This window comes from Danio aesculapii, chromosome 2 (genome assembly GCF_903798145.1).
Source record: "Danio aesculapii chromosome 2, fDanAes4.1, whole genome shotgun sequence".
NCBI classification, from domain to species: Eukaryota; Metazoa; Chordata; class Actinopteri; order Cypriniformes; family Danionidae; genus Danio; species Danio aesculapii.
In genome coordinates, this window is record NC_079436.1 from 53,818,640 (window position 1) to 53,846,130 (window position 27,491).

At 35.9% G+C, this 27,491-nt stretch overlaps 1 protein-coding gene across 1 annotated transcript in view; it reads right to left on the reverse strand.

The window, feature by feature from the left end:
• LOC130237459 (glial cell line-derived neurotrophic factor) overlaps positions 1-24,828 on the reverse strand; it is a 63,265-nt gene extending 38,437 nt beyond the window's left edge. Inside the window, exons 1-2 of the mRNA XM_056468407.1 lie at positions 24,738-24,828; positions 20,688-21,064 (exon numbers count right to left, since the gene is read on the reverse strand). The gene's annotated coding sequence lies outside the window, so the exon portion shown is untranslated. The remainder of the gene's footprint in view (positions 1-20,687; positions 21,065-24,737) is intronic.
• Between the last annotated feature and the right edge of the window lie 2,663 nt (positions 24,829-27,491).

The window sequence follows — 27,491 nt, forward strand, 5'->3', positions numbered from 1 at the left end:
AATAGAAATGAAGCACAGTTTAAGCTTTTTTTAGTTGTGTGTGTGTGCCGTTTTAATACCCTCTGTTTCAATTCCATGTCAAATACAGCATGGCATCAAAGAGACCGTCTAAAAATGCTGGGTTGTTGTCACCCATGTTGAATCGTTCATTCATTCACTTTCCTTCAGCTTGCTCCCTTATTTATCAGGGGTCATCACTGCAGAATGAACCGACAACTATTCCAGCATATGTTTTACGCAGCAGATGCACTTCCGGATGCAACCCAGTACTGGGAAACACCCATACACATTCACACACACACTCATACATGACGGCCAATTTAGTTTATTTAATTCACCTATAGCACATGTGTTTGGACTGTGAGGGAAACTCCCAGAGGAAACTCACGCCAACACAGGGAGAACATGCCAACTACACACAGAAATGCCAACTGACCCAGCTGGGACTCAAACCAGCGATCTTTCTTGCTGTGAGCCACCATGCCACCCATCATAAGGTTGTTTGCCATCCAATCAACATTTAAAACCACCAATTTTAGTTTAGTGTGACTGATTTGACGCTTTGTTGTTTCTTACTGTGGGATTGACTTTGCACCTATCATTCATTTGACGATTCACACTGATCTTTTGTTTTCTGTTCATTTAGTTCCTACTGAGCTTGACCAAACTGGTCTGCCAAAAACAGCCATGTTGTGACTTATGCTGTCACTGTGGTCTGATATTCCACAGGCCGTGATGTGAGGTTTTGCTTGTAGAGCCCACCCGTAATATCACTTTTGGTGTCGAACACACCCAGCTGTAATTTATACCATGACTCTCTGTGTGTTTAAAGTTTTCAAATGGCAATTACAAATGATTAGAAAACATGAAGTGTGACAAACTACCTGTTTCCTGAGCAGGTTTCTGTCAGCTCTGGAAAGCCTCTCACTTTCTCACTGTTCAAGCTGGGGAGAGAAACTTTCCAGAGCTGATGAAGAAAAGGCAGGAAAACAGTAGTTTGTCACTCTCGATGAATTTCCAGTAAATGTACTGAATGCTTGAAAGCTTCAATCTAAAGCACTTTTTTTTCTTTATTCCACTTCTTTTTATTTTATTTATTTGTTTATTTTAGCTTTTTGGATAATAAGATTTGTCTGAATCATTTCCCAGTACTGCAGTCTTTTCTTCATACCTTGCTTAAATGATCTAAGAAGATTTGACCAATCCTGGATCTGTTAATCTTGATAACTGATCTCTGGCTAATTTGGTTCTTCAAACAAGTTCGCAAATCAGATTAAAATGTCTGGATGAACTGATCTGAGATCGCTGTGTGTGTGTGTGAAGGACAGATCTTTCCATCCTCAAAATTATGATTTCAACGATTGGCTGACGGCTCAGCAGCGTAATGACATCATCTGATTAATATTCAATTATCCATGTGAGCAAATTTACTTAAAATTCATAGTAAAGGGTTTGTTAAATATGACACGCAATAACTTAACACATTTGTTGTGGGCTGCTGGCTTTACCCTTTCATGTGTCGAGAGTATTTAGCGATCTATTTAGTTTTACATTTAGAGCACATTTATTAAGAAACTTGAATAGGGCTAGGCTACTATAATGAAGACATTATAGTAGCCTAGGTCAGTGTTTCCCAACCCTGTTCCTGGAGGCACACCAACAGTACATATTTTGTATGTCTCCTTTTTCCGACCCATTAACTTCAGGTGTTGGAGTCTCTTCTGATGTTATGATAAGTTGATTCAGGTGTGTTTGATGAGGGAGAGGTTGAAAATGTGTACTGTTGATGTGCCTTCAGGAACAGGGTTGGGAAACTCTGACCCAGGCCTATTCAAGTTTCTTAATAAATCGCTGTTTAAATTAAAATTGCATCAAAAAAACATTTTTATATCTGTAAAGGTGTCAAATCATATGTATATCTCAAGCGGCATCCTCCCGCTCTCCCCGTGAAGAAAATACGGAAGTAACTGAAACTGCAATTCATCAAAATTCCACTAGTCCTGGCTCCATAATAGAGCAGATTTCTATTGAGCCCACTGTTAGAATGGCCGACTTTAGAGATTTAAACAAGATTGTCTTTTTAAGATCATTATATGCTGTTCTTTATATAATGCCAGAATGACAATATAATATCATCACAATGCAAGAACACACATCATATTTTATTCTTAAGAGTTCTATTACATTTTAGTGCTGCTTAACTATGCTTGATTGATTTGTATAATTTGTGTATTGTTTTTTTTTTTGTTATTGTTTTCCAGAGACAACAGATGAAAAATAGCCTTCTGGCTAATTCTGGTGCATTTTGCAGAAATGCTCATTAATGTACACTGTCCCTGCCAAATAAACAAACAAATAAATAAATAATTAATTATTGTCATTTTTACAGTTTAATAATCAGGGATTGGAATCAGAATGTGAAAACACATCTCGTAAATAAATAATTATACTTTAACAAAAAAGGCCAAGGTAAAAAGTAACAGAGGCTGTCATATCTGCTATATTCATATCTGATCTATTCAGCTGTCAGACACCCACATGAAAATACACTATAGTAATTTGTAGTAAATACTATAGTGTTTTTTTTTAACTATACTGACTCTGACATCTCTAATAGAGATGGAGATGTTGCACAATCAGCTGAAATGTTGCTAGAATTGGTTTTTATGTATGGATGATATATATTGCATCACCAAAAATGATTGAGGTCATGTCCATGTGTTGTGCGATATGCTGATATATTGATTATTGTGACAGGCCTAGATGTCACATACATTACACTGCTCTATAGTGAACCTGGGAAAATTCACCAGTTGCAACTCCACCTATTAACACACACAAACACACACTTAAAGTCATACCCTACAACGCAGACCCGAGTAACATGGCCAGATTTTGTTTGAATCATTGGTTGGAGTCATTTCAGTTCATTATTTGATTTTGTGAAGCCTCATATCAGGGCTGCATGATATTGGGGAAAAAAACTGAGATTGCAATATTTTCATTTGCTGTGATATACACTACATGACTAAAGTCTTGTCATCGATCCAGTTGTAAGAGCAACAAGTAATAACTTGACTAGTAGTTGATCATTTGGAAAAGTGTCAGAAGGTCTATTTTTCTGATCAATCATCTGTTGAGCTGCATCCCAATCATCACAAATACTGCAGAAGACCTACTGGAACCCACATAAACCCAAGATTCTCACAGAAATCAGTCAAGTTTGAAGGAAAAATCATGGTTTGGGGTTACTTTTAGTATGGGGGCATGTGAGAGATCTGCAGAGTGGATGGCAACATCAACAGCCTGAGGTATCAAGACATTTGTGCTGCCTATTACATTACAAACCACAGGAGAGGGCAAATTCTTCAGCAGGATAGCGCTCCTTCTCATACTTCAGCCTCCACATCAAAGCTCCTGAAAGCAAAGAAGGTCATGGTGCTCCAGGATTGGCCAGCCCAGTCACCAAACATGAACATTATTGAGCATGTCTGTGGTAAAATGAAGGGAAGGCATTGAAGATAAACCCAAAGAATCTTGATGAGCTCTGGGAGTCCTGCAAGAACGCTTTCTTTGCCATTCCAGATGACTTTATTCATCAGTGATTTGAGTCATTGCAGAGATGTATGGATGCAGTCCTCCAAGCTCATGATGGAGTCAGACACAATATTCATTCTGTTTCCACTGCAGCATGACTTTATATGTATATACATTTTTATATATACTTTATATATACTGGACATTATTTATGTTAAGTGACAAGACTCTTGTCTAAGCAAAGTCAGACCTTACTGTCCTAATTAAATAATTAAAAATCAAGGCATGATCATATTTTATTTTGCTAAAATAAGCGTAATCTAGAGGCCTTTGCCTTTCATATAAGCCACTTCTGATACCAAATGATCAACTAGAAGTCAACTTATTATCTGTTGTTCCTAAAACTTGGCAAGACTTTAGTAAGGTAGTGTATATTGCGATATAAATGCAATTTATAGTAGCTTGTAAAGAATTTATCATTTTAGATTGACTGGGATGATTCTGTATTATACAGAAACAAAATAATTTCCATATAATGACAATAATAATAATAATAATGTTAATAATAATAATTTTATTAATCACTCTAAGGGGCAGCATGGTGGCTCAGGGGTCACCTCACAGCAAGAAGGTCGCTGGTTTCCACGTATTAACTCACACACACACAAAAAGTCATACCCAACAACAACAGTCTACAACACAGACCCATGCAACATGGCCAGATTTTGTTTGAATCTTTTGTTGAAGTCATTTCAGTTCATTATTTAATTTTGTGAAGCCTAAAAGCCACTTAATATGTAAATCAAAAGAATGGTACCTTCTTAGAGCCCTGGCATACTTAAAAAAAAATCGAAAAAAGTACTTAAATGACGTCATTTCAAACAAAATCCAGCCATAACAATGTTCTTTTTAAATTAGTTTTGTTTTTTGGCGTGCGTTTACTTCTAGAGAGTTTCTCATTCCACAGATGTCAGACAGGAGAACAACAGCAACATCAACATGAACAAACTGGAGAGTCAAGTAGCAGATAGAACAGATGTTTACGGAACTTTTCTCCTCACAGCCACCATTGTTGTGTTTAGGAGTAGACCGGTACACATGAGCAATAGTCTGGCTGTGTGAATGTTATAAAACAGTACAGTCACTCAGCCTTTTAGACATTTTTTTTTTTTTTGCTCTCAAATGAAAACCAAAAAAGTTTGTTCTTCCTTTTCACTTGTAGTATACTAGATCTTTTACACTCTTCATTGAAAAGACCAGGCACGCAAAGCTTTGGTCACTTCATCTGTCTGAGTGAGGGCCTCGCGACGCTCGGTCCGTGATGGGGCAGAAAGGTAGCGTCTGGCCGGCAGAAGGGGGACAGGAGCGCACTCCACAGATCAGGCCAGGATTAGCACTAATGCGGCCTGCTTTATCAGGCATCACGTGGGCTAACACCTGGGATTGGCTCGCGGGGTGTGGAAGCAGCCGGCCAAGATAATCTCACTGTCGCCTCATCCGTGGGACACACATACACGCACACATACATACACATGCACACATGCAATATCTATCTATCAAAATAAATCATAATTCAAAATTATGTTCATCGTGTGTTTAGTTAGTTAGTTACTACTTAATTTTTTATTATATTTGCAGTCTCAAATAATGCATCTACAAAATAAAATTCATACATGCACAGCACAATTGACATTTACAGTTTAGAAATTAAAAAATATATCAAGTAAAAATCATGAATATTTTCACCAAATTAATTGGATTTGTGTAGTTTTGAATCGTGATTTAATTTACGAACTGGATTTGTGTAGTTTTGAATCGTGATTTAATTCACGAACTGGATTTGTATAGTTTTGAATCGTGATTTAATTTACGAACTGGATTTGTGTAGTTTTGAATCGTGATTTAATTTACGAACTGGATTTGTGTAGTTTTGAATCGTGATTTAATTTACGAACTGGATTTGTGTAGTTTTGAATCGTGTTTTGAATTTACAAATTGGATTTGTGTAGTTTTGAATCGTGATTTAATTTCCGAACTAGATTTGTATAGTTTTGAATCGTGATTTAATTTACGAACTGGATTTGTGTAGTTTTGAATCGTGATTTAATTTACGAACTGGATTTGTGTAGTTTTGAATCGTGTTTTGAATTTACAAATTTGATTTTGTGTAATTTTGAATTGTGATTTAAATTTACGAACTGGATTTGTGTAGTTTTAAATCATGATTTAATTTACAAATTGGATTTGTGTAGTTTTGAATCGTGATTTAATTTACGAACTGGATTTGTGTAGTTTTGAATCGTGATTTAATTTACAAACTGGATTTGTGTAGTTTTGAATCATGATTTAATTTACGAACTGGATTTGTGTAGTTTTGAATCATGATTTAATTTACAAACTGGATTTGTGTAGTTTTGAATCGTGATTTAATTTACGAACTGGATTTGTGTAGTTTTGAATCGTGTTTTGAATTTACGAACTGGATTTGTGTAGTTTTGAATCATGTTTTAAACTTACATATGGCATTTGTGTAGTTTTGAATTGTGTTTTGAACTTACGAATTGGATTTGTGTAGTTTTGAATCATGTTGAATTTACATATTGCATTTGTTAATTTTTGAATCGTGTTTTGAATTTACGAATTGAATTTGTGTAGTTTTGAATCATGTTTCGATTTTACAAATTTGATTTTGAGTAGTTTTGAATCGTGATTTAAATTTACAAACTGGATTTGTGTAGTTTTAAATCGTGTTTTGAGTTTACAAATTGGATTTGTGTAGTTTTGAATCGTGTTTTGAGTTTACATATTGCATTTGTTTAACTTTGAATTGTGTTTTGAATTCACATATTGGATTTGGATTTGTAGTTTTGAATCGTGTTTTGAACTTACGAATTGGATTTTTTGATTGTGAATAGTGCTGTGGATGTATAAATTTTATTTTGTAAATGTATTCATTTTGAAACGGATCTAGTAATGAAACATTGATTGTTGGTGGTTTTATTTCTTAGGACTCTATAAAATGTCTAACACAGGACAAGTGCTGCAGATAAGCTGGAAACGTGTAGAGAAAAACATAATACTTTAATCAGACCCCCTAGTGTTCCGCGATTCAGCGATCGCTGAATCGATCTTGCAAAAATCTTAATTTAAACACAGAATAATCTCAAAAAATGTAAGTAATCTCATAAAACATCCAACTCCAAACCATATAATCAAATTATATATATATATATCAATATAACTTGAATATTTAATAATATAACTTAATGTATACTTATTGCAATAAACAAAAGTTTTTGGACCTATTTCCTTTTAGTAAAGATAGTGGATTTATAGGTGTGCATTTTAACTTTATGCATCAAATATGCGCTCTAAACTTCGTTGGGACATGTCTTAGCAGTTTTTTGTATCTGTTTTATCTTTATTATTTTCTGTAAAGCTGCTTCTGATCATTACATGTCCGCACAATGGTTATAAGAGACATGTTTAAGGAATTATATGCAACATCTTATTATCTTATATATTATCTTAGGTAAAGATTTGATCAGAATTGGTGCTTGGTTTCGGCTGCAAAAAATCTGATCGGAGCATCCCTAATAATGATATATGTATGCAAATTAATCATTTACGTAGTCTTACATGTTGTATTTACGATTGATTTTTAAAAAAATTATTATTATTTCTTTTAGTTTGGCTGAAATAAAACAAACTCTCAATATTATTAGCCCCCATTAGAATTTAGAGTCTCTTTTATTGGCTGCAGAACAAACCACTGTTGTCTAATGACTTGCATAATTAATCTAACTTGTCTAATTAATCTAATTAACCTAGTTAAGCCTTTAAACTTTAAGGTGAATACTAGTATTTTGCAAAATTACTAGTAAAATTGTATTATATATTGTGATTAATAGTTTTAAATTCAGCACAGAAAAATATAAATACTAAATAATTCCACCTTTGGTCAACACGGTAGCTCAGTGGTTAGCACTGTCGCATCACAGTAAGAAGGTTGCTTGTTCGAGTCCTGGCAGGGCCATATGGCATTTTAGTGTGGAGTTTGCATGTTCTCCCCTTGTTAGCGTGGGTTTCCTCCGGGTGCTCCGGTTTCACCCACTGTCCAAAGACATGCGCTGTTGAGAAATATTTGTAAAAGCTATACAGGAGGGCTAATCATTTTGACTTCAACTGTAAATACACTGTTTTCAAATTAAACAAATCACATCACAATCCAATTGATTAAAATTCTACTTGGAAAATACGATTTTAAAATATAAAGAAAAAATAGCATCATGCTAAAATAAAAGCACAGTCTCAGCCTCTTGGTGCAAGTATATGCACTGTTTAGTGTATCATAAATATAGGTGTTAGTTCCAGAGTTATAGTCAAATCTGACTGGCCATTCGCAGGTTCGGGACGTGACAGCTGTTGTATTTCAGACATAGCATCCCCACATGCACTGGCTAACCTCCAAATACACAAACTAAATGCTAAATGGTGTCTTTCACAGCTGTCGAATAACACTTCCAGTAAACAGGCGATTTCTGAGAGCAGATGCTCGGAGACTTTGTCAATGTTTATAGCATATTTGGAGATCGGGCCCAAATGTGACATCAGGTTTAGATTATAGGCAACATTTAGGGTCAGTGGATGATAGGAAAGATTGGCATAATAACTGATAACTTAGCATGCTAACTGCTCTTCTGTTTAAATACACATTGGGAAATTAAATACACAGAGACTCAACAATGGATGTTGAAATGGCTGATTATGTAGTCTGGTTATGTAACGGTGACCCACTTCAACTGCAAACATTTCGTATACAGCAGCCCCATCAATGTACAATTTTGGAGACACAATTGCATTTAAAAATGTCATGTATCATTCATTTTCCTTTGGCTTGGTCTCTATTTTAGAGATTTATGAACCGCCAACTATTCTGGCATATGTTTTATGCAGCGGATGCCCTTGTAGCCGCAACCCTGTACTGTGAAACACCTATTCGCACACACTCATACACAATGGCCAATTTAGTTTATTCAATTCACCGGAGCACACGGAGGAATCCCACGGCAACACTGGAACAACATGCAAACTCCACACAGAAATGCCAACTGGCCCAGCCGGGACTCGAACCAGCAACCTTCATGCTGTGAGGCGACAGTCCTAACCACTGTGCCGTCGATTTTTAAAAATGTTTTATTATTGGCTTGAAAAATAGCTCGACTTGGATAATAGATTGAACCACCCCTACTTCCTCCCCCTTTTTCCGATAGGACTACAAGGTGGCCCAGTGGCTAGCACTGTTGCCCCACAGCAAGAACACCGCTGGTCCAACCTCCTATCGGGCTGATTGGTGTTTCTGTGCGGAGTTTACATGTCCTCCCCGTGTTCGCGTAGGTTTCCCCCGGGTCCCCCGGTTTCCTCCCACTGTCCAAAAACATGCACTATAGCCAATCGACTAAACCAAGTTATCACCGAGAACAACCTTAGTTTACACTTCTCGCGCGCCGACAAGCAGGGGAGTCCTCGAGACCTACCTGAGCTCGAACTCCGCTCTCGCCCTTCTAACGGGAGGGAGCCCCGGGCTCGAGGATATTACGAGCTCAGGGCTCTCTCCCGGGACAGCATGCCAAATACGCTTTATTGATTATCAGCTAAGTGTGAACTCTTGAAAAGCAGTTTAATTTATTTTAAGCAACTTTTTGGCATTGTTTTTACCTCAAAATACCTTTTAGGGGTTGGGATTTTAACATTTGTTTCCATAAATTTTGAAGTCTAGTGGGGGAAAATATGTTTTTATATACAAGTGCTATCATGTGGAACAAATTACCAAAATCGATCAAGAAAATAAAGATTTAAGGAGGTTCAATAAAGATATCAAAATATGGTTGATGAGGATAATTAGTTTTGCATGGTGGACGAGGATGTTTTTCTAGTATATGTTACTAGATTGTGAAGAGAGTTGCAGCTGGAAGGCCATCCGCTGCGTAGAACATGTGCTGGATAAGTTGACGGTTCATTCCGCTGTGGTGACCCCTGAATAATAGAGGGACTAAGCCAAAAAGAATGAAGGAATGTATTTGTGAATTATTTTGTTCTTGTTTTTAAAAAGGTGCAGTCACTGTTTGTTTTATGCATCATCTGCATTTTGAAGCCATACTTTGGTTTATTTAACAGCGAGGATCGCAATGGAAACAAGCCAAGTGCTTTGTGTTTTTTTTTTTATCCTCGGCAGTTTTTATCTCAAAATGTATGAGATACTTGTATTTTTGTCCAGCTTGTCTAAAATCTGTCAAATAAAATTCAATTCAATTCAATACCTCTTTTCTGTTCAGCAATAGAAAAGCACATACGTTTGGAATGATATAAATGTTTTGTTTTATGGACTATTCATGGCAAAACAGATGAAAAAACTTGTTTGACAAACAATTGTGTTGTCATTGTTTATCTTTTAAAACGTTATAACATTTTGCGTGCAGATTTTGGAAGGTAAGACAGCAGAATTTCATGGGGTGTATTTCTGCAATGCAAAGTATGTTTCCAAAAAAATAAACAGTGGAAACATTCATACTGGCAGCACGGTGGCTCAGTGGTTAGCACAGCAAGAAGCTTGCTGGTTCAAGTCTTGGCTGGACCAGTTTGCAGTGGAGTTCGCATGTTCTCCCTGTGTTGACGCGGGTTTCCTCCGGGTGCTCCAGTTTCCCCCACAGTTCAAACACATGTGCTATTGGTGAATTGAATAAACCAAATTATCTGTAGTTTGGGAATGAGTGTGTATGGATGTTTCCCAAAACTGGGTTGCCGCCGGTAGTGCATCCGCTGCGTAAAACACATGCCAGTATAGTTGGCTATTCATTCCACTCTGGACACCTCTGAAATAGAGACTAAGCTGAAGGAAAATGGATGAATGAACTTTCATCAAAAAATGTTGTCATTTACCCACCCTCAGGTTTTTCCAGTGTTTTATGAATGTAAAAGGTGAATCGTGAATTTCAACTTTTTATCAAGACTTCCACAGTGAAAAAATGTAACTAGCTATGTTTCTTTCCAAAGATGCAAATTAAATTTATGCACAAAACTGGATTGCATAAAAGATGTGCGAATAAAGCAACGCTTAAATCCACAGAGTCAAAAAAATCGCCACTTCACGATTAACTTTTCATCCATTTTCTTTTCGCCTTAGTCCCTTTATTAATCTGGGGTTGCTACAGCGGAAAGAACCGCCAACTTATCCAGCACATGTTTTACGGAGCGGATGCCCTTCCAGCTGCAACCCATCTCTGGGAAACATCCCATCTCTGGGAAACATCCATACACTACGGACAATTTTAGCCTACCCAGTTCACCTCTCCTGCATGTCTTTGGACTGTGGGGAAAACCGGAGCACCCGGAGGAAACCCACACGAACTCCACACAGAAACGCCAACTAACTCATGCCGAGGATCGAACCAGTGACCTTCTTGCTGTGAGGTGACAGCACTACCTACTGCGCCACTGCGTCGCCCTCCCGATTGACCAACAATAATAAATCCATAAAAACAGAATATGCTGCAGTAGGAGAAGCTGCGTGAATCTTTTCTTTATTTAATAAATGACTTGCGGCTCAGAAGATAAATGCTGACACGCAATGAACGCGTGATGGTGTTTGAAGGCGTGAGACGCGGAGCACAGACGCTCTTGACAATTCTGGAGGTCATTAATAATATAACAACACTGTAGGTCTTTGCACATTGACTTCTGAAATTTTCGTATACGTTGTTTTCGTATTCATTTGCGAAAAGTTCGTCACGTAAAAATACCTTGCACACTGAGTCCGATTATTTAATCCATTCTGAAAAAACGCAAAACATTTCGGAGTCAGTTCAAGCAGTGAGACTGTTCTCCTCTCTTCTCCAAAGTAGAAAAATAAAGGAATAGGCTGCATATTGGGAAGGAGACTTCAGCTCATTATCAAAGAGCTGCGCTGGATTATCCCAAAATGCAAAGTTTATTTTAAGAAATCTTTGGAATTTTCATACATTGCTTGTAATACTACACACATTCACGTACGTAAACAAATCCTGACCATTATAATAGATGGCAGCCACCTTGACATGTCGAAGCAACGAACCGAAAGCAGACCATGCTTTCTATTACAACAGTGTCTATGAGCCACGCATCAAATGTATAGACACACACACACACCCCAAACAGCAGCAGGGCAAAGGTGAATCCAGTATATAGGGGTTCTCAGCTGTCTGCCACATTCTGTCTTTATTTTATGCATTGTGTTTGTCATAAAGTTATCTTGTCATAAAGTTATTTACAGTGAAACGGCTCCAGATGAACATATTTAGTATTTTTTTTTGGGGGGGGGGGGGGGGCTTGTTATGGTGGGCATATCCCTTATTTTCACATCCTAATGTTGACAGGTATGGTTATGCGCATACGGTTTATATGCACATTTTTAAAAATGATATGCATCTTGCCATTTCTTATCCAAAATCTGCATAAGAATAGCTGGATGGAAACATAGCTACTGAATAACATATTTTAAGATGAGTTTAGTTCATTATCTAGTTAAATATTTTGCAATTTCATGTGTTTTTTTTTTCCATCTGTTTATTGAATTGCATAATTGGAGCTTGATCTTTCCTCCAAAAACTTTTGAGGTTGAAAAGTTTGATGGTGACTTTTTTTGGCTTTGTTTAGTAATAATAACAACCCAATACTAATTGGCTTTATCTTGTAAATTATGGTATAAAAACCTGGTAATAATTTGTCAGTACTTTTCCTGTTTAGGCTGTTACTCTTAAAAAAACTGTATATTGATTTGATCTACTAAAATCAAAATAAAAGTCATTCAGTTAAACTATAATTTGAATTTCAACTAGATTAAACCATACCACCCATGCAAATGACTGATATTACATGATATTTGCACATATTACCCATAAAATGACAGATATTGCGTGATATTTACCCACATTACCCATAAAATGACAGATATTGCGTGATATTTACACATATTACCCATAAAATGACAGATATTGCGTGATATTTACACATATTACCCATAAAATGACAGTTATTGCATGATATTTACACATATTACCCATAAAATGACAGATATTGCGTGATATTTACACACATTACCCATAAAATGACAGATATTGCGTGATAATTACACATATTACCCATAAAATGACAGATATTGCGTGATATTTACACATATTACCCATAAAATGACAGATATTGCGTGATATTTACACATATTACCCATAAAATGACAGATATTGCGTGATATTTACACATATTACCCATAAAATGACAGATATTGCGTCATATTTACACATATTACCCATAAAATGACAGATATTGCGTGATATTTACACACATTACCCATAAAATGACAGATATTGCGTGATATTTACACACATTACCCATAAAATGACAGATATTGCGTGATATTTACACACATTACCCATAAAATGACAGATATTGCGTGATATTTACACACATTACCCATAAAATGACAGATATTGCGTGATATTTACACATATTACCCATAAAATGACAGATATTGCGTGATATTTACACATATTACCCATAAAATGACAGATATTGCGTGATATTTTCACATATTACCCATAAAATGACAGATATTGTGTGATATTTACACATATTACCCATAAAATGACAGATATTGCGGGATATTTACACATATTACCCATAAAATGACAGATATTGTGTGATATTTGCACATATTACCCATAAAATGACAGATAATGCGTGATATTTACACATATTACCCATAAAATGACAGATATTGCGTGATATTTACACATATTACCCATAAAATGACAGATATTGTGGGATATTTACACATATTACCCATAAAATGACAGATATTGCGTGATATTTACACATATTACCCATAAAATGACAGATATTGTGGGATATTTACACATTACCCATAAAATGACAGATATTGCGTGATATTTACACATATTACCCATAAAATGACAGATATTGTGGGATATTTACACATTACCCATAAAATGACAGATATTGCTTGATATTTACACACATTACGTGATATTTAAACTCATTTTTTATGCACATATCCAAAATCTGCATAAGAATAGCTGGATGGAAACATAGCTTCAGAATAACATATATTTTGGTGAATTTTGATGCATTCCTCTAGCTGAATGCATCATTTAATTTACTTGATCTTTTCACACAGCACAAGGAGATATGTAGCACTTCATGAATGACAGGGTTTTCAGTCATACAGACTTCTGTGAGCGCAGTTTCCGTGTGGGCCCAAACATGAAGTCAACAGTTTAGTCCTGAGATTTGATTTGTGGTTCCACTGAGGATTTACTGCGGCAGGAATTTGATATCATCATATAACCAAAGCTTCCCAAAGGTTAGAGCGGTCATTTCACCCGCTCTGTGTGAACGCTGTGTGCTTTAGAGTGCATTTCCTGCCATCTTTCACCCCAGTTATTTTTTTTTTTCCATGGCTGGTAGTAAAAATGTACCTCATGCAGGGAAAGACTGGAACATCTGACTGGAATAACAGTCCAGATGCAAAACCAGAGAGACATGTGCGTCCCTCTAGTGATCAATAGCTAAAAAGGACATACTCCAGCCTGATTATTTGTCTAACTAAACCACAATGCGTAGTTTTAATCACGTATACATGATTTAGATTTTCTTTTTAAGCAACAGCTGCACTATCAGATATTACAAATGGATAGTCAAATCTGCAAAGCATAAATCAGCTGCGTTGTGGAATTTTTTACGGTCTGGATTGGCGAATGCCGCGGATGTTTGCTTTCACAATGTTAGTCTGAATCCAGACGGTTCTGCGTGCCGATGAGCAGAACATGCCTAAATAAAACCCCGGTGCTATTGTGCGTGATGGCATTTTAAAAGTCCTGATGATTAGCGACTGGCACACTTGAATGCAGCTTTCTCTGAGCGTGTCGGAGCAGGACAGGCAGAAAAAACAAAACGCACCCATCCAAGACCTTCTGTGCGGAACAAAAATGTGAAGGGATCAACATGAGATGCGTCAAAACTCCAGGTCGGGTTTTGAATGGATTGAACGCTGCACCTGCAAGCCGATTTCCAGAGTTCCCGCTGAGGTCGAGGGGAAAAAGTGTGATTTCACAGCCTGCCGGTGGAAGACCTTCATCAGGCTTGAAAACTAAGCCCAATTCAATCCCAGGTTATGGGAGTTGAAAGGCTCAAGTGAATATAAGCTTAACCTGCCGTGCCTTTGCACACCCAGAATGCTCTGGATTCCATTGACGAGTATGATTAGGTCACCGCTTTTCTAAACGCATTAAAGGAGAGTTAACAATATCAAATGTTCAATAAGAGACTCTCCTACAGAGTAATTTTATTTATTTTTTGCCAGTTATTAAAATAATATGGCAAACTATTGAAATCAAAGTCAACTGTGCAAATTATCCAAGCGGAGTCACAATAAAATCATTAAGTGACGCAAGCATGACACAAACTGAAGTTATGCTGTAAATAAGCTCTAAAAAAAGAGTTTAGTTCAATATCTAGTTAAATATTTAGCAATTTCATGTTTTTTTTTTTTTATCTATTTATTGAATTGCGTAATTGGAACTTGATCTTTCCTCCAAAAACTTTTGAGGTTGAAAAGTTTGATGGTGACTTTTTTTTGGCTTTGTTTAGTAATAATAACAACCCAATAGTAATTGGCTTTATCTTGTAAATTATGGTATAAAAATCAAATTTGAACAACAATTTGAATTTCAACTAGATTAAACCATACCGCCCATGAAAATGACAGATATTGCGTGATATTTACACATATTACCCATAAAATGACAGATGTTGCGTGATATTTACACATATTACCCATAAAATGACAGATATTGCGTGATATTTACACATATTACCCATAAAATGACAGATATTGCGGGATATTTACACATATTACCCATAAAATGACAGATATTGCGTGATATTTACACATATTACCCATAAAATGACAGATATTGCGGGATATTTACACATATTACCCATAAAATGACAGATATTGCGTGATATTTACCCACATTACCCATAAAATGACAGATATTGCGTGATATTTACCCACATTACCCATAAAATGACAGATATTGCGTGATATTTACCCACATTACCCATAAAATGACAGATATTGCGGGATATTTACACATATTACCCATAAAATGACAGATGTTGCGTGATATTTACACATATTACCCATAAAATGACAGATATTGCGGGATATTTACACATATTACCCATAAAATGACAGATATTGCGGGATATTTACACATATTACCCATAAAATGACAGATATTGCGGGATATTTACACATATTACCCATAAAATGACAGATATTGCGTGATATTTACCCATATTACCCATAAAATGACAGATATTGCGTGATATTTACACACGTTACCCATAAAATGACAGATGTTGCGTGATATTTACACATATTACCCATAAAATGACATATTGCTTGATATTTACACATATTACCCATAAAATGACAGATATTGCGTGATATTTACACACATTACCCATAAAATGACAGATATTGCGTGATATTTAAACACATTACCCATAAAATGACAGATATTGCGTGATATTTTCACATATTACCCATAAAATGACAGATATTGCTTGATATTTACACATATTACCCATAAAATGACAGATATTGCGTGATATTTTCACATATTACCCATAAAATGACAGATATTGTGTGATATTTACACATATTACCCATAAAATGACAGATATTGCGTGATATTTTCACATATTACCCATAAAATGACAGATATTGTGTGATATTTACACATATTACCCATAAAATGACAGATATTGTGTGATATTTACACATATTACCCATAAAATTACAGATATTGCGTGATATTTACACATATTACCCATAAAATGACAGATATTGTGGGATATTTACACATATTACCCATAAAATGACAGATATTGTGTGATATTTACACACATTACCCATAAAATGACAGATATTGTGGGATATTTACACATATTACCCATAAAATGACAGATATTGTGTGATATTTACACATATAACCCATAAAATGACAGATATTGTGGGATATTTACACATATTACCCATAAAATGACAGATATTGCGTGATATTTACACATATTACCCATAAAATGACAGATATTGCGTGATATTTACACATATTACCCATAAAATGACAGAAATTGCGCAATATTTACAGAATTCACACAGTCATGGAAAACCTGGAAAAGTCATACAATTCTGAAATGGCATTTTCCAGGCCTGGAAAAGGTTTGGAAAAACAGAAAAGCCCGCAAAGTTTTGGAAAAGTCATGGAAATTAGTTCAACAAATATCTGTAAACTTAAATATTGATTAGTTGTCTTTACTTCTTTTCTGTCTTTGGCCAAAAACATGGTCTCACAATATGAATGCTGTGTACGCATTCATTCATTCATTCATTCATTCATTTTCCTTTGGTTTAGTCTCAGTTTCAGAGGTGGCACAGCGGGAAAGAACTGCCATGTGTAAGCATTATCTACATAAATCTTACATACAATAGACATAAAAAATAAATTCAAACTAAATAAAAGATTGTTGTGTGTTTTATGATAGGTTATAATTAATTTAAACATGCGTTGTTTTTTATTATTATTTACCATGTATACATAGACATTACATTAAACATTAGGTCATGAAAATTTACTTGAATGTCCTGGAAAAGTCATGGAAAAAATCATGGAATTTTAGTAGTAAAAATCTATATGAACCCTGTATTTACACATATCTCCCATAAAATGACAGATATTGCATGATATTGTTGCCTATTACCTAAATTGCATATAAAATGCAAAACATTGCTCAAGATATATGATTATTGGCCATAAAATGGCTGTTCTTACATATGTATGCATATTGCGCATAAAATTCAATGTACTTCAAATATTTCCCTACTATTAGAATTGTAAATTATCATAATATGTAAGAAAGAGAAAACTTGTTTGAAAAATACATATTTTTTTAACATATTGCCTATATTGCATATAAAATGTCAGATATTGCATTAGATTAACCCATATTACCCCTTAAAATGACAGATATTACATGAGATTTACCCATATTCCAAATAAAATGTCAGATATTGCACAAGATTTAATCCATATTGCCCATAAAATGTCAGATTTTGCACAAGATTTAATCCATATTGCCCATAAAATGTCAGATTTTGCACAAGATTTAATCCATATTGCCCATAAAATGTCAAATATTGCAAGAGATTTAACCCATATTGCTCATAAAATGTCTGAAATTTCAGTTGAAATTTTAACACCAAAAGTATACAGCAGAGATCAAGGCCCCATAATGCGATTTATAATGGTAAATATGCGGAAAACACCTGTGAATCTCATAATATAGAAACTGTTATTTAATAGATTTTTTTCAGTGTTATTAATCTAAAGTCTGATAATGCTTCCCCAATTAAGTCAATTTGACCTCACCATAAAAGGTTTTTGTACAGTAATTTATGTTGACAACTAAAACATCCCTTCGAATAAAGCATGTATATGCAGATGTTTAACATGTGAATGCATGGGGTCAGATTAACACCTTGGATTGTTTTAAAGTTCATTGATTTCGACATGAAATATTCAGTTCTTGTCAGTAAAATCATCATTCTGTATCTGAGTATGTTTCTGTTCATTAAGCGTTTCTGTTCATTAGGAATTTTAGCAATTATTTAAATAAAAAATGCAGCGAAAAGTCACCTTCATGTATGTACTGTAACAAAAATGTGTTCTAAGATTGTAAAAACAGATGAAATTACTTATTACTTTTAGCTGTAATTGTTTATCCTTTAAAACATTGTAGCATTTTCTAGGCGACGTCACGATAAAATCAATAAATGATGCAATCTTCATCAAATCTGACACAAATTCAAATTATTCTCAGAGAAATCAGTCAAGTTTGAAGGAAAAATCATGGTTTGAGGTTACATTGAGTATGGGTCAAGGCAAAGAATGTCAAGGTTCTCCAACATTGGCCAGCCCAGTCATCAGACATGAACATTATTGAGCATGTCTGGGGTAAGATGGAGCAGGCATTGAAGATGAACCCAAAGAATCTTGATGAGCTCTGGGAGTCCTGCAAGAACGCTTTTTTTGCCATTCCTGATGACTTTATTAATGAGTGATTTGAGTCATTGCAGAGATGTATGGATGCAGTCCTCAAAGCTCATGATGGAGTCAGACACAATATTCATTCTGTTTCCACTGCAGCATGACTTTACATTCTATACTGGACATTATTTCTGTTAAGTTACAAGACTTTTGTCTAAGCCAAGTCAGACCTTACTGTCCTAATTAAATTTATTCTGATCAAATAAGCGTAATCTTGAGGCCTTTGCCTTTCATATAAGCCACTTCCGATACCAAATGATCAACTAGAAGTCAAGTTATTATTTGTTGGATAGGCCACTAGACTTTTATCAGGCAGTGGTCAACTTTTAAATGGGTAATTCAATTCAATACAATCTTGATTCAGTTTAGTTCAATAAAAAGTGCTGAAATTGCAAAATTATTCAATAATGAAACCTTTGATTGAGCCAAAAAGCAACTCTACACAATACTGAAATGTCAGCAGACACCTCGATATTCAGTTCAGATTTAGGCCCAATCCCAATTCTACCCCTTAGCCCTTCCCCTTACCCCTAGCCCTTGTTTTGCGCGTTCACGCCAAGGGGTAGAGGTGTCCCAATTCTCTTTAGCTTGAAGGCGTAGGGCTAAGGGGAAGGGGTGAATACCCCTTTGAATGAAGATTTTTCAGGACCACACTCGAAACCAAGGGGTAAGAAAATTTCCCCGAATACACCAGCCACAGCTGCACCCGGGAGTAAGGAGATCCACAAATTAGTATTTTTTTGTCATTATTACGAATTTTTACAACGAGCAACCACATGTTTTACTATATTCATAACCGCGTTCAGATTTTACCGTCATGCTTTTAAAAAAACCCACTAAAATAAAAACTGCTAAATTTCGCAATCTATAATTCATAATCATAACTCCTGTACAGCAGTCCCACAACATTCTGTCACTCGATGACACTCGAATACCCTGTCAGTCATGTCTAGTGGCTGGGAATGAGCTTTTACAGTGTCTGGTGTAATGTTAATGTTGTTTTTGGTGTGTTTGCATTGCTGAATATGTTAAATGTACAGTATTACAATCTTATTGCCACATTAGATCGTTGTGATAACATGATATATGCTATTAGTGATTTCCTGAAGATAAATACCAAAAAATAACACAACTGGAATATCTACAGCAGTCGCCATAATCTGATCTCATATGAAGCAAGAGATCGCGTTGACGTGTGCAGGTGCTGTAGTTTGGTCCTGATTCTTAGGGGTAAATTTTGAAGCTCTTCCCCCTAACCCTCTGTTGTAAGGGCCAAGGGGAAGGGGTACAAAAATAGAATTGAGATTGGGCCTTAGTTCTTATCTGATAGTCAGATTAATGCTATTATTGAATATGACACTCTCAGTTTGCAGTTCAAGAGTAAAAGCAGATTAACCCAAAAGCAGTCCCTGAATACCACCAGATTTTCTTCAGAAACTTTTCTAACCTGGTTTACATCAAGCGAACCAAAAATACCCCTGTATCTGAGATCCGCTTTTGAAGAAGGTATGAGTTAAAAAAAGACTTGCTGATCTCAAACGGACTGTAAGTGATGTATGCTAGCCTGAAGCTCTAGGATGGGAATCAAAAAGCTCTTTACTTGGGGACTTTTCAATCTGGGGGTTTGCTCTAATGGTCTAATGTGAAAACCATCAAAAAGGGATTTCCTTTTCATATCTATTACATCTGATATAACGATATAAGATATAAGATTTCAAAGCCCCTAAAGAGAGATGGATACAGTACATGCAGATGTCTTGGTGACTCTCAGCATCTTGATTCGATTAATGAAACAACCTGTTTACTAATCATGATGCATGCACTCTGGCACTGCGGCGTCTCCTGAATCTGTGGCGATCTGTAGCGTTTAACACCCTGGCTGTAAGAAGCAGCTTATGCTAACAAAAGAAGATGTGTCCTTACCAAGTGGCCAGCTAAGCCAGACTTATCAGGGTGGCGTTGCGTTGGCTTGACCTCAGACAAGTCGAGGGGAGGGCAAATCCCTCATGGAGGCAGGATTGAAGTGTGTGATGTCCATCCACGGCGTATATCCATGCAGTTTGTACGGATATTTAAGTGCTTCACCAGTTTCCTAGAGAATCCTTCTCATGGTGACTTCTTCTCCAGGCTCTTTTTTTCCGATATGTGTGTTTACACTAAAATTTCTTCCGGCCACTCTGGAGGTGGGCTCGGAATTTCCTCATCCTTTGACATAGTTGTTTACACAAGTCAAAGACTAGTAGATCCTGACTTCACAGCCCGGAAATGGAGATTCCTGTCAGTTTCCTAGGACTCCAGAGCTGAAACACAAAGCAATATCTGTCATTTTAAGGGCAATATGCATAAATAGTGCAAAATATGTGGAAATCTCATCATTTTATGGGCAATATGGGTTAATCTTGAGCAATATCTGTAATTTTAGGGGCAATATGTGCAAGTTTCGTGCAATATCTGGCATTTTATTTGTAATATGGGCAATATGCATAAATCTTGTGCCAAATCTGATATTTTATGGGCAATATTTGTAAATCTTGTGCAATATATCTGGCGTTTTATGGGCAATATGGTTTAATTTAGTGCATTATCTGTCATTTTATGGGCAATATTGGTTAATCTTGTGCAATATCTGTAATTTTATGGGCAGTTTGTGTAAATGTTGTGCAATTTCAGCCATTTTATGCATAATATGGGCAATAAGCGTAAATGTTGTGCAAAATCTGACATTTTATGGGCAATATTTGTAAATCTTGTGCAATATATCTGACGTTTTATGGGCAATATGGTTTAATTTCATGCATTATCTGTCATTTTATGTGCAATATGGGTAAAATGTGTGCAGTATATGTAATTTTATGGGCAATTTGTGTAAATGTTGTGCAATTTCAGCCATTTTATGCATAATATGGGCAATAAGCATAACTGTTGTGCAAAATCTGACTTTTATGAGCAATATTTGTAAATATTGTGCAATATATCTGACGTTTTATGGGCAATAGGGTTTAAATTCGTGTATTATCTGTCATTTTATGTGCAATATGGGTTAATTGTGTGCAGTATATGTAATTTTATGGGCAATTTGTGTAAATGTTGTGCAATTTCTGCCATTTTATGCATAATATGGGTTAATCTTGTGCAATGTCTGTAATTTTATGGGCAATATGTGTACATTTTGTGCATTATCTGGCATTTTATGTGTAATATGGGCAAAATGCATAAATATTGTGCAAAATCTGATAATGTTTGGGCAACATTTGTAAATCTTATGCAATATCTGACATTTTATGGGCAATATGGTTTAATTTTGTGCATTATCTGTCATTTTATGGGCAATATGGGTTAATCTTGTGCAATGTCTGTAATTTTATAGGCAATATTTTGTGCAATATCTGGCATTTTATGTGTAATATGGGCAATATGCAAAATCTGATATTTTATGGGCAATATTTGTAAATATTGTGCAATATTTTACATTTTATGGGCAATATTTGTAAATCTCGTGCAGTATCTGACATTTTATGGGCAATATGAGTTTATCTTGTGCAATATCTGTAATTTTATGGGCAAGATGGCTTAATCTTGTGCAATATCTGACATTTTATGGGCAATATGTTTTAATCATGTGTATCTATGAATTTTATAAGCAGTATGGGTTATTCTTGTGCTGTATCTGACATTTTATTGGCAATATCTGTGAAATTTGAGCAATATCTGGAAGTTTATGGGTAATGTTGTGTAATCTCACGAAAAATTTATTTGCATAATTATTATGCATTAAATTAATTTGCAAAAAATTATTTACAATATGGTCAATATGCATAAATCTTATGCAATGTCTGTCATTTTATGGGCTATATTGACTAATATCATGCAATATCTGTAATTTTATGGGCTATATTGACTAAACTTATGCAATATCTGTCATTTTATGGGCAATAGGGATTAAATCTTGTGCAATATCTGATATTTCATGGGCAGTGTAGTTTGACCTGGTGCAATATCTGCCTTTTTATGGGCAATATGGGTTAATCTAATGGAATAGCTGACATTTTATATGCAATATGTTGAAAAATATAATATATTTTCAAACAAGTACTCCCTTTCTAACATATTATGATAATTTACAATTGTCATAGTAAGGGGATATTTAAGTATTAAAAGTATGTTGACATTTTATGGGCAATATGCTAAAATATTGTGCAATATCTGTCATTTTATGGAGAATATGTGTAAATATCATGCAATATCTGTCATTTTATGGACAATATGTGTAAATATCGGGAAATATCTGTCATTTTATGGACAATATGGGTATCTATCGTGCAATATCTGTCATTTTATGGGTAATATGTGTAAATATCCCGCAATATCTGTCACTTTATGGACAATATGTGTAAATATCTGGAAATATCTGTCATTTTATGGGCAATATGCTAAAATATTGTGCAATATCTGTCACTTTATGGACAATATGTGTAAATATCGTGCAATATCTGTCCTTTTATGGACAATATGTATAAATATCGGGAAATATCTGTCATTTTATGGACAATATGGGTAACTATCGTGCAATATCTGTCACGTTATGAACAATATGTGTAAATATCTGGAAATATCTGTCATTTTATGGACAATATGGGTAACTATCGTGCAATATCTGTCACTTTATGAACAATATGTGTAAATATCTGGAAATATCTGTCATTTTATGGGCAATATGCTAACATATTGTGCAATATCTGTCACTTTATGGACAATATGTGTAAATATTGGGAAATATCTGTCATTTTATGGACAATATGGGTAAATCTTGTACAATATCTGTAATTTTATGTGCAATATGCATAAATCTTGTGCAAAATCTGTCATTTTATGGACAATATGGGTTAGTCTTGTGCAAAATCTGTCAGTTAATGTGCAATATGGGAAATATGCCTAAATCTCATTGAATATCTGTCATTTTATGGGCAATATGCATACATCCCATGGAATATCTGGCATTTTTGCGCAATATGCATAAATCTTGTGCAAAATCTGTGATTTCATTTGCAGTACAGGCAAAAATTGACGTTTGTGCAATAGGTGTAAATCTCATGCAATATCTGTAATCTTATGTACAATATTGGCAGTATGGGAAAAGTGCAATATATGCATCTTCCTTGTGCAATACACACAATGCCATATGCGTAACAACATTTTGCATTTCGTATAATTTAAGTGTATGAAGTTTTTGTGTATCATCCGTAAAATATTTAAAGCACTTTAATTTCATTGGACATTCCACATGACCCACAATAAAAGAACATTCTAGTCTATTCTATTCAAAGCCAAATGTTTGGTGTGCGGGCTTAGTATGACACAGTCTTTGAATGCAGTTTTTATGGGGAAGCAGGTGGATGTGTTCACTGTAATGCAAAACTTAAGCTTCGCCAAATCCCAATAAAGTATAGTAAAAAGACCTTAAATCTAACGAAATCAGACAACACTCCTTATTCATGTGTGACATGTTTGTAGTACTCAGTAATACGATTTACTTAGCAACACGCAAACTCTATCAAAACCAACCGTGAGTCAAGTTTCCCATGCAAAGCGCTATTTACGCAGTGCGTAGAGTTGGTCCCTATGCAGAGCGTTTCAAATCAATCCCTTATGAGGCTCCCCTAGGTTAAGATGCCTGTGTAGACAACACTAAGGTTTTGCAACAGAGCTGTTAAGTGAAGCCAGAGAATTTTTAGTAAACCTTTTTAAGAGTCTTAATTCATTCCAGATCCTTTTCTATGACTGAAAACCATTTTAGTAAAATATTTAGATGACATTAAGCAGGTTCTTGCTATTTCGGAAGATGATTAGCACTCAATGCATTTCTTACTACTTGTTTGGTTCAACATTGCGAAAGTAAATGCAAATTAAATATGAATAGATTACAGATTTGTGAGTAGGCACTTAAACATTCTAAGCGTATTCTTTTAGTCTTACCTTGTGAAGCGTAGGGTCTGTCCAGATCCTGGTTTGCTTGACAGTGTTTCGTGCGTAAGATCCTTGGCGGTGTGTAAAGCGATGAGTTGCGTGTGTATGTTTGTAGGGGTGTGCGCATGGAGAACTCCCCTCGTCCCTGTCAGTCTTTCTCCTCCCTGTGTGTGTGTGTGTGTGTGTGTGGCTCCTCCTCTACCAGCACACCGATCACTGGACGGCTCAGATTACCACAGACTGTAATCACTGAGGATGCTCAAAACCAGGATGCAATGAAGGGCTTTAAACACATATACACTGGAAACATTATTAACTGACTTTACTACTATTTTTTAAAGGTACAGAAGGTGGTTGCAAACTATTTATATGGACTGAATTTAAACAAACAAATTACATGTATTAATGTTCAACTTAGTTCGTATGTTTAAATTCAGCCCATATAAATAGTTCGTAACCACTTACCTTAAAATATAATAATATTTATTTCATTTGTGCTTGACACCTGTGATGTGGGACGATTCCTATATAATTCACATTTACCCTGCCAGACAGACTACAGGGAGAATAGCTGTCTTTGTTACCCTGATGCCCTTCGCTGACTCTCAATCAGAGTTAGGGTTGGGTACCAATACCTGGTGCCATTATAGCACCGGTACCTTTGTAACCGGTATGCACCGGGCTGAATCAGCATATTAATTTTGGTGCCTAAATCCGGTGCCACTGGTGCTGCAACAGGAACGTAAAGCAGGTCACACACCAGAAGCGCCGCTCGGCGACGCGCAGCACCATGCATTATGGAATTCTAAACATAGGTTTCTATCAGGGTACACACACTGGCGCCGCAAGTCGGTGGCAGTGCGCGACGCCCAGCCACGACTCGGAACACTGTTCATATTTCTGCCGTGCCACAGAGCGCCATCTGAATAGTTTCATTTTAAATAACATGCGAATGTGTGTGTCTGGTGTGTGATACTTTTAACTGTCATGTGCGCGTCGTGTCGCAGCTCTGAGCGGCGCATCTGGTGTGTGAGACGCCTTTAAGAAGCATCAAGGGGTGCATCAAAGGCACACATAAGTACACGTTCTGTCACACCATCTCTAAATATTTAATTCTGAACAGCTTTGAGGGATACGGATGTCAGCGATGTCAGGCGTTTGTTCTTGTTTCTTATAGAAGGCAAAGCGCGCAGTACGGCGGTGAACGACTCCCTTCATGAACACGCATGATCGCATTCATCGAATTTGCTTAAACTAAGCATTCTACAGTATGGCTATATTTTACAAGCAAGGATTCTGACACACCAACATGAAGCAGATACTTTACAACAGTTGCGTGTAAGGGGGGAAACACGTCAAACATCTGAAATTTAAGGGCTCATGGAATCAACTTAAAGGTGACATTTTTTGACAGCTTGTGACATCATCTGGCACTTTCAGTGAGTACATTTACATGGACACCAATACTCTGGTTTTAATATGATTAAGACAATACTCTGATCAAGAGTCGACTATGTAAACAGTGATTTTTAATTATCTTAAAGGACCACAGACTGCGGAGGAAACATTTATAGGCTGGTGACGCAATGGCGTTAATGGATCTATGTGCTATAACATATAACTGGGAATCATGAATGTAACATTGAAAAAGCAACTCATGTAAACCTGAATCATATTATTGTCTTATTCAGATTAAGGCAAATCATTAGATCACTGATGTCCATGTAAAAGTAGTCACAAACCCCAAACCCAGAAAAAAGGTGTTCCCTGATTTTGATGACAGCCTTTCCACAGGTTAGTAGTTAGCTAATGTTATGTTAATAGCATAATGCAAATCTTGCATTCATGCTAACAAACAAATGATCAAAAGAAATATATTAAAGCAATTCAAATATATTAAATATGAATTGATGTCTACTTTAAACTTATTATAAATATTTATATTGTTCAGTTATTATGATTAAAATATTTTTTTTGTCAAATAATTTTGTGGCTAAAAAGTATCAGTTCAGGCACCGTTTTGGCACCGGTACCGTTTTAAAAGTATCGATTTAGCACTGGTACCGAAATAACCCCAAACGATACCCAACCCTAATCAGAGTTTTATTTATTTATTTTTTTTTAAGATTTATTTTTGGCCTTTTTGCTTTTATTAAGTGGATAGGACAGTATTTCAGACAGGTTGCAAAGTGAGAGAGGGTAGGGATGGGAAATGTCCTCGAGCCGGGAATTAAACTCGGGACGCCCTGAAGTGCTACTGCACCATATGGCAGTGCGCTAACCACTAGGCTATTGCACAGACAGAGTTTTTTTTTGTTTTTAATCAGTAAATTCATTCATTCATTTTCCTTTGGCTTGGCTTAGTCTCTATTTCATAGGTCACCACAGTGGAATAATCCGGCAACTATTCCGGCATGTTTTACATAGCGGATGCCCTTCCAAACACGCAAACACTCATTCACACACACTCATACACTACGGCCAATTTTGTTTATTCAATTCACCTATAGCGCATGTGTTTGGACTGTAAGGGAAACCGGAGCATCCGGAAGAAACCCACACCAACACGGGGAGAACATGCAAACTCCAAACAGAAATGCCAACTGGCCCAGCTGAGACTCGAACCAGCGACCTTCTTGCTGTGAGGCGACAGTGCTAACCACTGTGCCGCCTATTTTTTTTTTATTATTGTCTTGAAAAATAGCTCACCTTGGATATTAGATTGAATGATGGATGTGAGGAAATTAGTGATTGATGGATAGA